Consider the following 14059-nt stretch of genomic DNA (forward strand, 5'->3'; position numbering starts at 1 on the left):
TAGTAGGTGATACAATACTCAAATATTATGCCCCTGAACAAATGGCCCACAAATCTAGGAAAACATATAATCAGTCACAAACACAACCTCCAAATAGCCGCAGCACAGGTGTGCACACCAAGCAAATGATACAAAAATGCACACTGTCAAGGACCACTTACCCAGGGGTTGTACTGGCTGTACCTACGTGGACTGACCTCCGCACCCAAGCTCGCGCGTTCCGGACCCCAGTCCTTCTTTGGAGATGATCTTTAAAGAAGTACTGGGGTCCGGAATGCATGAGCTTAGACGCCAAGGTCAGTCTACATAGTGCAGCTAATACAAACCCTAAGTAAGTGGTCCTCGACAGTGTGCATTCTTCATTTAGCGCTCACTTCCTGTTTGGTGTACACAGCTGTGCTGCAGCTATTGAGAGGCTTTGTTTGTGACTGCTTATATATTTTTTTAGATTTGTGAGCCATTTGTTCAGGGGCATAATATTTGAGTATTGTATCACCTACTTCACACTTTCTGCATTACTGTGGCCCACCTGCTGCTTCCTGCTTATAAATAACAGTGTATCAGCAGCGTGTTTTACCTAATCCAGCAGCTCCCTTGGGTATCACAGACTTCTTCTGTCCTGCACTGCTCCTTTAGTGACAGCTTCTGCTGATCGCATCATCAGCTGAAGCCATCACTAAGGGGAGCCGTGCAGGAGAGGAGAGGTCTGCGATCCCCAAGGGAGCTGCTGGATTAGGTAAAACACGCTGCCGCTACACTGTTACTTATACACGGGGGAGCAGGAGACACGGGGGGTGTTTGGGGGAGACACATGAGGGGAGCAAACACACATGGGGGCGGACACAAAGGGGGAGCCTGGGGCACACTGGGGACAGAAGGGAGGGCAAAAGGGGACACACAGGAAAACACTGGGGACAGAAGGGGACACATTGAGGACAGAAATGGACACACTGGGGACAGAAAGGGACACACTGAGGACAGAAGGGGGCACACTGGGGACAGAACGGAAAACACTGGGGACAGAAGGGGACACATAGACAACACAAGCGGATACCAATTGGGGGAGAACATTTACAATATGCTCCTGGAAGATGGACGCACCAAGTTTAGTTTATTTATTCTTTTCCCCTGATTTTTCCCCTCTAAACCTAGGTGTGTCTTATATTCATCTTATACGGCTGCAAATATGGTAATTTTTCATCTTCTGATAAAAATAACTTTTAGGCACTCTGCAATTGAAAAAGTACCAGAAAGTAGCTGAAAGGGCATTTTCTTGCTTGCTGGTGGCTTAACCACTTCAACCTTCAGTCGTTTTTCACCTTATGCATCCAAGCAATTTTCACCTCCCATTAATTCGCCAATAATGTTATCACTAATTATCACAATGAATTGATCTATATGTAGTTGGAAAAATCTGCCTGATCATTTTTTGGATATGATAAGGCAGCTTTGGCAGGGTCCTTTTCCTTCTCTGTGGCATGAAACACAGCACATGTCTGAGCTGATCCTCTCCTGCAGGATAGTAGACTGAATATCTTGAAGGTAGTACATAACCTACTCAGATACATAAGATAAAGTTTTATCAAGTTAGCCAATATTAGGAATACCTGATGAATTTGACTGAAAGCTAACCTGTAAAAAAAAAACTAGAGGGAAACCACTGGCTGGGAGCCTTTTGCAGCAGCGCTGCCTGTGAATGAGCGCGCCCATACTGTGCATGTGTGTGTACAGCTTTGCCTGCGCAGCAGCATGAAGCATGGCTGGCAGCGTTGTTCTATTGTGCAAGCGCGGCCGTACATGCCCATACACAGTATGACCACGCCCCTACATTGAGGTAAGAGCGGCCACAAGAACATATCAGACAAGCTCTTGTTAGATTAGTTCAGCGGGACCCTGCGCAGAAGGGTGGCCTCGTGGATGGACCGGAAGCCCCTCGACTATCCAGAGGCTTTGTTCTACTAAAATGAGTATCTAACCTTTTTTTTCTTTTATTTTCTTTTTTTTTTTTAAGTTATAGGTTTTCTTGAGTCTGCCTGAGACAGAAAGTTAAATTTTTTTAACTGATCTATAAGGCTTGACCAGTTGTGTGCGCAGAACACGGTGGAAAATCTCCATTAGGCCTCTTTTCCACGAGGAGCTGACAAGCAGTGAATTCACTGCCTATCAGCTGCTCCTGTTCACCAGCCAGGTGCTTACTAGTGCTCGGCATGGGCGGTGGATGGACAGCCTCCCCATGGTGTTTAATCTGAGTACGCAATGCTAAGATGCGATATCAGCTCTTGACACTTATTTTTTTTTAATTTATTTATTGTATTTATAAGTGCCAACATACAACACAGTGCTGGTCATTGGTTAAGGTAACAGACAATATTTAGGGGTGACTAACAGCAATAAGACAATACAGGATTGGAATACATGCAAATCAAATCACGCAGCACAGTATGAGTACAAGGTAATGTTTAGTCAGTCACTGGATGGAGCATGGAGATTACGAAAGTCGAGTTCACTCAAGAGTTCACTCAGATCCGTATGATGGTTGTACAGTAATGGAGGTGCATGAACAGGTAGGAGACATAAGGAGGAGGACTCTGCCCAAAGGCTTGCAATCTAGAGGGAGAGGTAAACACACGAAAGGTAGGGGACCAAAGTATAGCTGGGTGTTTAGAGCTCCAGTGAGGGGGGTAGGCCAGAGTGAAAATGGTGAAAATGGTGAAAAGGTGAGTTTTGAGGGCCTCCTTGAAGGTGTTGAAGGAGGGGGGAACTCTAATGGGGGAAGGTAAGGAGTTCCATTGTGTTGGAGCAGCTCTTGAGAAGTCCTGGAGGTGTGCATGGAATTGGGTGATGCAGGGGGCAGTCAGGCGAAGTTCATTGGAGGAGCGGAGTGAGCAGCTAGGTGTGTACCTCTGAGTAAGATTGGAAATATAGGTTGGGCAGGTTTTGTGGACAGATTTGTAGGCCAGACACAGTATCTTGAATCTGATTCTGGACTGGATAGGAAGCCAGTGGAGGGATTAACAGAGGAGAGCCGCCAAGGTGGAGCAATGGGAGGAGTGGATAATTCTGGCTGCCGTATTCATGACGGACTGGAGCGATTGAAACACGCATAGTACTGCTGCCATTCAGCTGCATTTTAATTACACCCGAATGGCAGTTGTGGGTAGCAGACAGGCAGACAAACAAGCAATTCAGCTGTCTGTGGAAGAGAGGCCTTAGGCTGTGGACTACTTTGTACAGTACAAGTAGCAAACAAAATGGCTGATTCCATCAGTATTGATCAAATTGTGTCTGAGAGCCTATGGAAAGCTAAGATTTCATCAACTGATACCGCCTCTACTAGATCCAAAGATAAACTCCACTAAAAATGTTCTTGGATGATTGGCTACAACAGGGAACATTTAGACTCTGTGTGTGGCAAAGGACACACACAGCAATAAACGTTTCTTTACTGAGTGATAGTGCTGTTTGTATCCTTGATAGTGACTTTTCACTTACTTTCTCTCACTCTGGTGTTGCAAAAGACAGTAAGACAAAAACACACACAGTGATCTGACCAGGGACCTAAGCCTTGGACATGCTACCTATCTACCTAATGTTAAAAAAGGAGGTTTTGAATGGTGTTGGAGTTTTAGCTCTGTTCTCCATCGGCTGTGATTTACTGCATTTTGCAATCCATGCTCACAAATGGCAAAATGCAAGCATACTGGGTCTATAATGTAAATCATGCAGGTATGTTTGCATTAGTGCAAGTGTTTGTGCTTGTGTTCCGTGAATCCTGTGAAAGTTCACAAAGCACAATTGCACACAAAATGCAGAGAATCTTTTTGTAACAACGCCATGAAATCAAGCTGAAAGAGTACCTAAATTATAAATTACAGTTTGCTCTAAGCCTAATAAGTTGCCAAGATATATAAAATTACACATGATAAAGTGTGATTTTCTCACCCCCAGGCTCCTTATTTCACATATGGTCTTGAAATCCCCGCCCCCAGTGTGAAATTGGGCCTTTTTTTTTTCTTTCCAAACCACAGGTGCAAAGGATGCTGGGGATTGATGTCATAACTCCACCCCTCATGTCCATGTGATCTAATCTAGGCAGACAGACAGACATCTGAAGAATTATAGCAGACAGACATGATAAGATAGGCTGCTGCAGTTTTCCTGTGTCTTCTCTGTACTACAGTTTGTGAAAAGTGAAGTAATTTGATCCAGGCAGGCAGACAGCAGGGGAGGGAGGGGCAGGGAAGTTAACCAGGTTGAAGAGGTGTGCACAATGCTTTCAGCTTGAGGAGGAATAAGGAAATGCTACTAACAGATATAAGGGCCTATTTCCACTACATGCAGATTGGATGCAGAATGGATGCAGAAAAACGGACTCCAATGAATGCCTGTGGGAAAATCTGCATCATAAAAATCGTGTTTAGTGGAAACAGGCCCATAGGTATTCATTGGAGTCAGTTTTTCTGCATCCAGTCTGCATGTAGTGGAAACAGGACCTAAATGTGAGTCTGTTCTATCCAATATGATGTACCAGATGTAAACTTTACTGTATATGTTCATCTAACTGTACACAGTGCCTAGACTACATATATGCATTGCCATTCAGACCTTTTTTTAACTGGAGATGGCCTTGAAGTTTTCTGCGTTACAATGGGAAGGCTCTATGGTATTATGTTCCTTGGTTTGCCCCATCTTTCCAGCACCATCCCCACTGAAGTCAAACAAGTTATGCAACTTCGCTGTGTCTTGTGTACTCCATACCTCCCAACTTTTGGAGCCAGGAAAAAGGGACACTAAGACACGCCCCTGCCACACCTTTAACCACACCCCGATTTTTTTCAAAACCATGCCCCTCCCCTATACAGTTTCCTGTCCATCCTATGCAGAGATTGGAGCATGGAGCGATGGTAGGCAAGCTAATTAAAGAATAATCAGTACACATATCTGATAAAGGATATAAATAAGTTTCAAACAGTTTTATTGAACATAGCAAAAGATATACAAACAGCCCCAATTAAGAAATGCACAGAAGTAACATAATATTCAAGAAGCAGTAATCACATTCTAACATAGAACAACTACACTAACATTTAAAAAAATCCACAGAGGTAGCAGGTTATCAAAAATTTAGCTCCTCTTTATCCCCACATAGTAGGGGCCGAGCTTATAAATTGGATAAAGGATATAAATTAGAGTAAACAGCTCTACATGAAGAGTTATGAATATATTAAATAAGAAAATAAAGACAGATTCTTTATTTCTGGCAAAAAAAACTTCACATATCAGAAATGTTAACACAGTGCCTTCAAGTGCATAACTCTTGTCCCAGGATTGTAAATGCATACAATCACACAACTAACCCTAATTAAGGATCCTGTATCACAATATGGGTTATTAATAAAAGCAATAGCACAGAGGAATGCAACCAATATGACTGATACATAGCACTTCACAAGCATATTGAAAGATAAGATATCCATCTCACTATTCAGATGCTCTGTAACCAGATAGCCAGGGTAGAGATCCCTGTCTCACTATCTCTCTCAACTTCAAAGACATTCCTGGCTGAGCCTATAGTTTTATGTTGTTGTGCTGCTGATGAAGTTCAGCTTGAGGCAAAGCTGCAGAGTGTGATGTGAAGCATGTATTTTAGTGTTCTCTGCAAAAACCCTGGGCAGTGAAACAGTTGACTGCAAATTCTCCTGCTCTGTGAAGAGGTTGGGACATTTGACCACTGCCCCGTGATCCTGTGATAGAGGCTGCAAATCGTTAATGTCATGGTGAAAACGTGACACTTGGCCGGTCTGTGTACTCCTCGTGCAGCCTTTGGAAGTACTTGCATCACTGACTTCTTCTGAAGAGGGCCGGATCTGTACTGCGCATGCGGAAGCCCGGTTCAATTGTCCTAGTCTTCAGAAGTACTCAAGGGTGAAAGTACTTAGAAAGGCTGCCCAACGAGGGATGGCGCTGGAACAATGGGAGGGAGCAAGGACCAGGAAGGCTCTATGGTAACCAGAGCTTTCCCTCTCCATAAGTAAATATGGAACCTGAAGTGTTTCCTCACTTCAGATTCACTTTGAAGTGTGAAGTATGACAAGCGCGCAGTTCAACCTCTAGTGGAAAAGAGGCCCAAGTAATGTTCAAACGTTTCATGCACTTTTCCATGCATTGAAAAAAACATGTTAATTCATCCAAAGAGAGTGTGAATCCACACTGAAATATTGCCAATTTTACTAGGAAATATTCCTTTACAAAGTTGACCTGCATTCATTATCTAAGGTAAGATTAAAAAGATGGGGCTTCCTCCAGCCCCTAGAAGTCTTTCTGGTCCAGCGCTGAAGTTCAGCTGTTTTTCCAGGCTGCCGCAGTCCCCTCTGCATGATCGCTGACCCCGGCTGGGCTGTTGGCTTAGTCGTGTGTGTCACACGCCTCTCGTGATTGCGTTCTTGTAGCAGGGAGCATTCTGCACTTGCCCAGTTTAAGTGTTTGTGAACTGCACTAGTGCAGAACACTCCCTGGCTACAAGAGTGTGATCAGAAGAGGCGTGCGGTGCGAAGACGCATGTGCATATGCCCAGGACCCAACCGGAGTTGACGATCATTTGGAAGGGACAGGGGCACCCTGGAAAGACAGCAGCTGCCATTCGGTTATATGCCTTGACAAAGGGGACCCGCCGTGGCCCCAAAACGAATGTTGGTGACTGGGATGGACATCTGGGGCTTGATTCACTATGCGGTGCTAACCTACTTAGCACGTCTAAAGTCTTTAGGCGCACTAACCAGGGTGCTAAGTAGGTTAGCACCGGTTTTCTCAATCACATCGCGCGCTAAGTATCGCGCACAAAGTTTTACGCGCGCAAAGTCCTATGCGCGTGCTAAATCCCATAGGCTTTAATGGGCACTTCGCGTGGAGCGCCCTGCGCTCTGTGCAGTGCGCGCGTAAAGTTTTACGCGCATAAAGTTTTGCGCGCGAAAAGCTCGTTTAGACATGCTAAGGGGGTTTTCACAGGCGTGCTAACAATTAGCACCGCTTTGTGAATCAAGTCCCTGGTGTGTTTTGTGAATAAATTACGTTAACTTTCATGGAGTGTGCAGACCCTTTGGATTTTTTTGCTTTGAGGATGTTTGGTCCAGCACCTCGAATTCCCTTATAGTGTGCAACTTCTTCTCTACTGTGGAAAGACAGCAGAACTTCAACGTTCTCTGAGGTTCATTTTACATTGCTGTGCTGCAGTAGTGGAACATCACCAGGCAAAAAGTTGCACCATGCATTATAGCCGGAGTGCAACCAGAAAACATATGTTTTCTTCCAGTAGTTGCAGGGTAAAGTACTGCAGGGTGCCCGGAGCAATTCTGTCTCCACGCATCACACTGCAAGCAGCATGTCATGTCTAAAAGACTTTTATGGCCACTGCGACAAGCTACAGCGGTGAGAGTAGTACATTGATGTGACGTGTGGCGGTAAGTGTAAAAGGGGCCCTAAAAGGAAACCTGAAGTTAAAGGGATAAGGAAACTGACATATTTATTCAATTTTAAACAATAACAAATTCATAAATAGTAGGATAGAGAAAGTGAGGGGAGTAGAGCCAACAAACAGAAAAATAAATTCTCAAAAGTATCAAAAAGCTTTATTAATCCAAACACACACTTACTAAATAACATTAAGATTAAAAATAGCTAGGTGGCCACCCTGCAATCAAACCGGCGCCTTCACACTCACACCAGATCAGCTACCACAAAACCTAGAGTCCACAGAGATTATTTAGCGAGGACTGTAATGTTCCTTCCCTACTAAAGTTCACAGAGCAAAATGGCAACAGTTCCAGTGAGCAATCATTTGCAAAAAAGACAGGCTATATGGTATTATGATAACAGCTAAGCCGGAGATAAGCACATGCAGCGATGTAAGTCAGAAGCAGCAGCGTTCCAAGCAGGTACAGTATGATTGTAATCTTACCATCCAGATTATGTTGATTATTCACATTGGTCTAGACCAGGGGTCTGCAACCCGCGGCTCCAGAGCCGCATGCGGCTCTTTTTCACCTTTGCCGCGGCTCCTAGGCCGCGGCTCAGGTAGTGTGTGTCAGTGGCTGCGGCGCGCGTGTGACGTGTGCTGCCGCTGGCCGGCAGCCTATCCGAGAGGCCGCCGGACCAGTGCAGTGCAGTGCTTCGGCCGGCCATTTTCCCATAGCCCTGCAGTGTAATGCAGGCAGGACGTGACGTTGGGAAGGAAGAGGATCGTGGGAGTTGCGCGCCACAAGGAGGTCGGGACCGGAGGTCGGGACAGGAGGAGATGGTGACAGGAGGTCTTCTGACTGGGTAAGTAAATGGGTTTTTCTTTTCATATCTGCTGAAGGATTGTGCATATTGGGGTCAGATCTGCTGAAGGATTGTGCATATTGGGGTCATATCTGCTGAAGGATTGTGCATATTGGGGTCATATCTGCTGAAGGATTGTGCATATTGGGGTCATATCTGCTGAAGGATTGTGCATATTGGGGTCATATCTGATCCTGTATATAGCATTAAGGTAAGAAACAATATATGCAGTGTTAGATTTGTTTTATAATGGTTTTGCGGCTCCCAGTTTTTTTCTCTTTTCGGAAATGGGTCCAAGTGGCTCTTTATGTCTTAAAGGTTGCAGACCCCTGGTCTAGACATACCAAAATACCTCATGTAGATGTCACTCAGTAATCTGGAGCTAAGCGCATAGCGAACCAAGTTATCTCTGATGTAGTGAGGTCTCAGGATGGCATATAAGGTGGCAGCTGTAAGTCCAAATAGACAGAGGATCCAGCCAATAATGGCTACCGTGCGGAGGGTAAGCTACGCTACTGGCGCTTGTGCGTAGTCCTCAAAAAATTGACCCAGATGATGGTGGACCCAATGGAACTGGTGGAGCCTGCTATAGTAGTCTGGTCGCGATGTGCGGCGTTATCCAGCAAGAAGGTAGGGAGCTCAGTACCCAGCTGATAGCATAACCACGCCGGGTGTTTCTCTATTCTTCCTTTTGCCCCGAATGTTGGTAATATGTTCCCCAATACGGGACCGAAACTCCCGCTTGGTTTTACCTACATAAAAAGCTCCACAGGGGCAAATAAGTAAATAAACAACCAGAATGGTACCACAGTTTACATAATGTGCCAGTGACCACTGTCTACCGCCCGGTAGCTCGACATCCCTTCCCACCATCACATACCGGCAGACAGAGCAACCTCCACAGGTGTACGTACCTGTCACACGACAGTGTCGGGACCCTTCGTCTGATCCCTGAAAGTGGCTCCTGACTAAGAGGTCACCCAGGGATGGGGCCCTACGAAAAGACAGTGCTGGTCTAGGGGGCATAAGAGGACCGATAAAGGGATCATTCTGCAAGATATACCAATGCCGTTGCAAAACATTAGAAATCGCCAAATGTTCCTTACAAAAGCGTGTAACGAATCTCGGGGTGTTATCTAACTGTCCCCGAGTGTATGGTTTGCATTTCAAAGAGTCCCTCCTGCTACAACGGGCCCGTTCATAAGCCCTCCTCAGGCACCTGTCACCATATCCCCTTGCTCTAAATCTGGACCTTAATTGCTTGGCTTCATACTGGAAGGTCTCTTCACTCGAACAGTTCCGTCGAATGCGGAGATGTTGGCCAGTAGGGATACCACTTATTGTATGCCGGGGATGGAAACTAACCGCCTTAAGTAAAGAATTCGTAGCGATATCCTTCCTATAGAGGGAGGTCGCTATCCTACCAGTATCATCCACGGAAATCAGTAAATCGAGGAAGCGAATGCTAGTGCCCGAAAACTCGGATGTAAAGTGAAGATTCCGATCATTAATATTCAAAATTTGAATAAATTGATTCAAAAGGGATGTGGTACCTGACCACAAAATGAGGATATCATCTATGTACCTGTGCCACGACAAAATGTGGCACAGGTACATAAAGAGGGCCTCACTGGAGAAAATCTCCCTTTCCCACTCCCCCAGGTACAGTTTGGAGTACGACAAAGCACAAGTTGTGTCCATCGCCGCACCCTGCACCTGGAGGTAGTGGGTCCCTTCAAAAACGAAAAAGTTGTTTGTCAAGAGGAACTCCAAGATGGAAGACAGGAACATGTTGTGGGCTACAAATTGAACCCCGAGTTCACCCAAAAAAGTCTTGACTGCCTGTACACCCCTTTTGTGCGCAATGCTAGAATATAGGGCCTCCACATCAAGGGCCACCAGTATTGTGCCAATCGGCACTTGTAAATCGTTTAATATTTGTAAAAGATGCGATGTGTCCCTAGTATAAGATGGCAAAGCCTGGACGTGGGGCTGCAGAGGTTTGTCCAAATATATACTAATTTTTTCAGTCAGAGAACCGCATCCAGAGACGATAGGGCGTCCAGGCGGTCTCTCTAGTCTCTTATGGACTTTTGGCAATGCATAGAAGGTCGGTAAGACCGGATCTTTGACCTTCAAATATTGCGCAGTCTGGACATCTATGACCCCACGGTCCAGGGCGTCATCAATGATCTGAAAAAGGGCACCCTGAGATCGCTGGGCCCTCGATGCGGAGGCCCGCACATAGCACTCCCGCTTCCCAAGGATGTCCATGCACATATCCCTATACGTCGGCACTGTCATCACTACAACGTTTCCCCCTTTATCGGAAGATTTAATAATCCATGAACTCTGGGTTTTAAGAAAATCAAGAGCCATGCATTCCTCATTTGTCAAATTTGACTCAACGGTCAATTTCTGCCGATTAACCCTCAAAGATGTGAATTCATCTTCATCCACTGATATAAATGTCTTAAGATTGGGGTTCAAAGAGAAGGGTGGAAAGAAGGTTGACCTGTTACGTAGTCCTATTTCAGTCAAAGATGGAGGACGGCTCACCACAAGGGGAGCATCCATCTCAGATGTCGCAGAACTCGGCACCTGCGAATCCGATGATTCCAATTGGAGAGTTTCTAAAATCTCCAATGCTTGCAGGTCTTCCTCTGTCCATTCCTCTCCATCCCCCACTCCTCCTCCTGCCGGGGGAATACTGATAGTTTTTTTCTTTTTAGTGGCTAATGATTAGAGAAGGATCCGCCTCCCAAAAAGATGCAAGTCCGTAACCAAATCAAAGGTGTTTACACTATAAAAGGGGCAAAAACCAAGGCCCTTAGAAAGTAAAGATATAATTGGGGGTGGCAATTCAGAACCTGTCAGATTAATTACCTGTAAATCCGTCCCCTCAGGGTTACCAGCACTTATTTTCTTGAAATCGCACCTAGATTCCTGGTCTGGTCTAAAAAAGCATTCTGTGCGGAGGAGGAGCCAGATGAGCCCCCAGAGGCTGAGTAGCCATCTGAGTCGTCCTCTCCCATGTGCCCCACCCGTGGGTGATCTCCACATGGTTCCTGATTCTTTTTAGCTTTTTTGTCTTTTCTAGGGTTTATAGGTCTTCTAGATGTTGACTGTTGGCCCGACTTTTTGAGTCTGGTATTATTGCTGATGGGGCTTGTATTCACTGAACTGGAACTCGGGGATTCGGTCGGGACAGCGCCACTCACCGAGGAATCTGATTCAGTTATGATGGGTGCCGATGGATTGGGGGGATTTTGTTTGGGTCTAGGTTTACGTGGATTTAACCGTTCTAACCCCCACCTATAAGCTACCCCTATTCTGTAGGCGGTTCTATCCCTAAGGACCTTTTGGTCCCTTTGAATAACCAAATTTTTATTGACGTGAACCTCAAGTTCACTATTACGTTTTTTGTACAGGGGATCCTCTGTCCACCCTTTAAGGGATTCAGTGACCTTCTCAATTTCTGTCTCAATGTTAGTCAATTCCGACTCATCGAGTTCGTTCATCAACGACATACAAACAATAACAAATGTCTGGCTGTCCAGCTGCTACACACCATGCGATCTCCCATCAGATCGACAGGTCAAATCAATAAATTTGAGAGGTCCAATCAGCTACCGATCAATAACAGGATCGATTTTCTGATCATTAATGTACAAAACTGATCCCACTATTAACCATCTTAGCGGTATGGACGAGCTCAGCTCGTCCATCACCGCCGATGGCTGCCGCTCAGGCCCTGCTGGGCCGATTTTGTTGAAATAAAAAGCAGCACACGCAGCCGGCACTTTGCCAGCCGCGTGTGCTGCCTGATCGCCGCGAGCAGCGGCGAAAGAGGGTCCCCCTAGCCGCCTGAGCCCTGCGCAGCCGGAACAAATAGTTCCGGCCAGCGCTAAGGGCTGGATCGGAGGCGGCTGACGTCAGGACGTCGGCTGACGTGCATGACGTCACTCCGCTCGTCGCCATGGCGACGAAGTAAGCAAAACACGGAAGGCCGCTCATTGCGGCCTTCCGTGTTACTTCTGGCCGCCGGAGGCGATCAGAAGAACGCCTCCGGAGCGCCCTCTAGTGGGCTTTCATGCAGCCAACTTTCAGTTGGCTGCATGAAATAGTTTTTTATTTATTTAAAAAAAACCCTCCCGCAGCCGCCCTGGCGATCTTAATAGAACGCCAGGGTGGTTAATCAGGAACTGACCAGACCTGTCAGAAATTATGGATTCGACCCGTGGATCTCATGGGAAGTTGCATGGTGTATACCAGGACTAATTCTTTGTTATCACTTCAGATTCTCTGACGTGAATCTCACGTCCAAATAAACTACCCTAAAGATTCCTAGATGAGAGACTCACGTCCAGCAATAAAACTCTCCGCTGTGTGTGCACATGTGGGCCACCGTCACTAGTGCACCCATTCAATAGTGAATGATTGCTGCCATAAAGTAAAAAAAAAAAAAGTTAAAGTGACAGTATCACATTAAAAAATAAAGTTTTTTTTTTTTCTAGTGAAGTGTTAACTCCTACCAGACTAAGTAACCCCTTGTGTCACCTATACTTGGCCTTCAGATTCATGGACACCTGTAATGGCTGTTGCCTGATTGGATGCGGTCACTAGGGCGACCGCTCGGGGACCCAACACTGTATAGATGCATTGAATTTTTTTTTGCTTAGCAAAGATTCTATACATCACTGGGGTCCCCAAACTATGCACCCTAGCATGCATGCACTCGCTACAGACGCACAGACTGGCGATAATGGCAAACTACATGCTCAACTAGTGCTAAGATATGGCATATGGTATTGTTTTTAACCATGAGGAGTCAAATAATGTATTTTGTGGTGTTATTAAACTATGGCACTTGTCATGTACAATTTAGAAAGCGTGAAACATGAAAAAAAAAGTTTAAATTTTCTGTTTACGCTTCATTAAGGGTAAAGTTAAAAACATCTCAAGTTCTATACTTACCTGGGGCTTCCTTAACCTCCTGAGCGATAATCCCGAGCTGAGCTCGGGGTATATCGCGCAGGAGGATTTCTCAGGCCCTGGTGGGCCGATTTGCATAATTTTTTTTTTGTTACACGCAGCTAGCACTTTGCTAGCTGCGTGTAACTTCCGATCGCCGCCGCTCGCCGCCGATCCGCCGCCGCTCGCCGTGCCGCGCAGCCCCCCCCCTACCCGATCCCTTGCGCAGCCTGGCCAATCAGTGCCAGGCAGCGCTGAGGGGTGGATCGGGACTCCCTCTGACGTCACGACGTCCATGACGTCGGTGACGTCATCCCGCCCCGTCGCCATGGCGACCGGGGAAGCCCAGCAGTTACTCTGATCGCTGAAGGCGATCGGAGTGGGTGGGGGGATGCCGCTGCGCTGCGGCTATCATGTAGCGAGCCCTGGGCTCGCTACATGATTTAAAAAATAAAAAATTTAAAAAAATAGTGCTGCGCCACCTCCTGGGCGATATAATTGTATCGCCCAGAGGGTTAAAGAGAGTCTGAAGCGAGAATAAATCTCGCTTCAGACCTCCTAGATAGAAGGGGCATGTGTGCCCCTGCTAAAACGTCGCTATCCCGCGGCTTAACGGGGGTCCCTTCACTCCCAAATCCCTTCCGTAAAGCGGGGGAGCGCTTCCGCATTGGGGCAGGGCTAACCGCCTCTCCCCCGCCCCTCTCAGTCTTCCTTCACTGAGAGGGGCGGGGGAGAGGCGGCGATGCGCGTCTGATAGACCCGACTGGAG

This window comes from Hyperolius riggenbachi, chromosome 1, assembly GCF_040937935.1.
Source record: "Hyperolius riggenbachi isolate aHypRig1 chromosome 1, aHypRig1.pri, whole genome shotgun sequence".
Taxonomy (NCBI): domain Eukaryota; kingdom Metazoa; phylum Chordata; class Amphibia; order Anura; family Hyperoliidae; genus Hyperolius; species Hyperolius riggenbachi.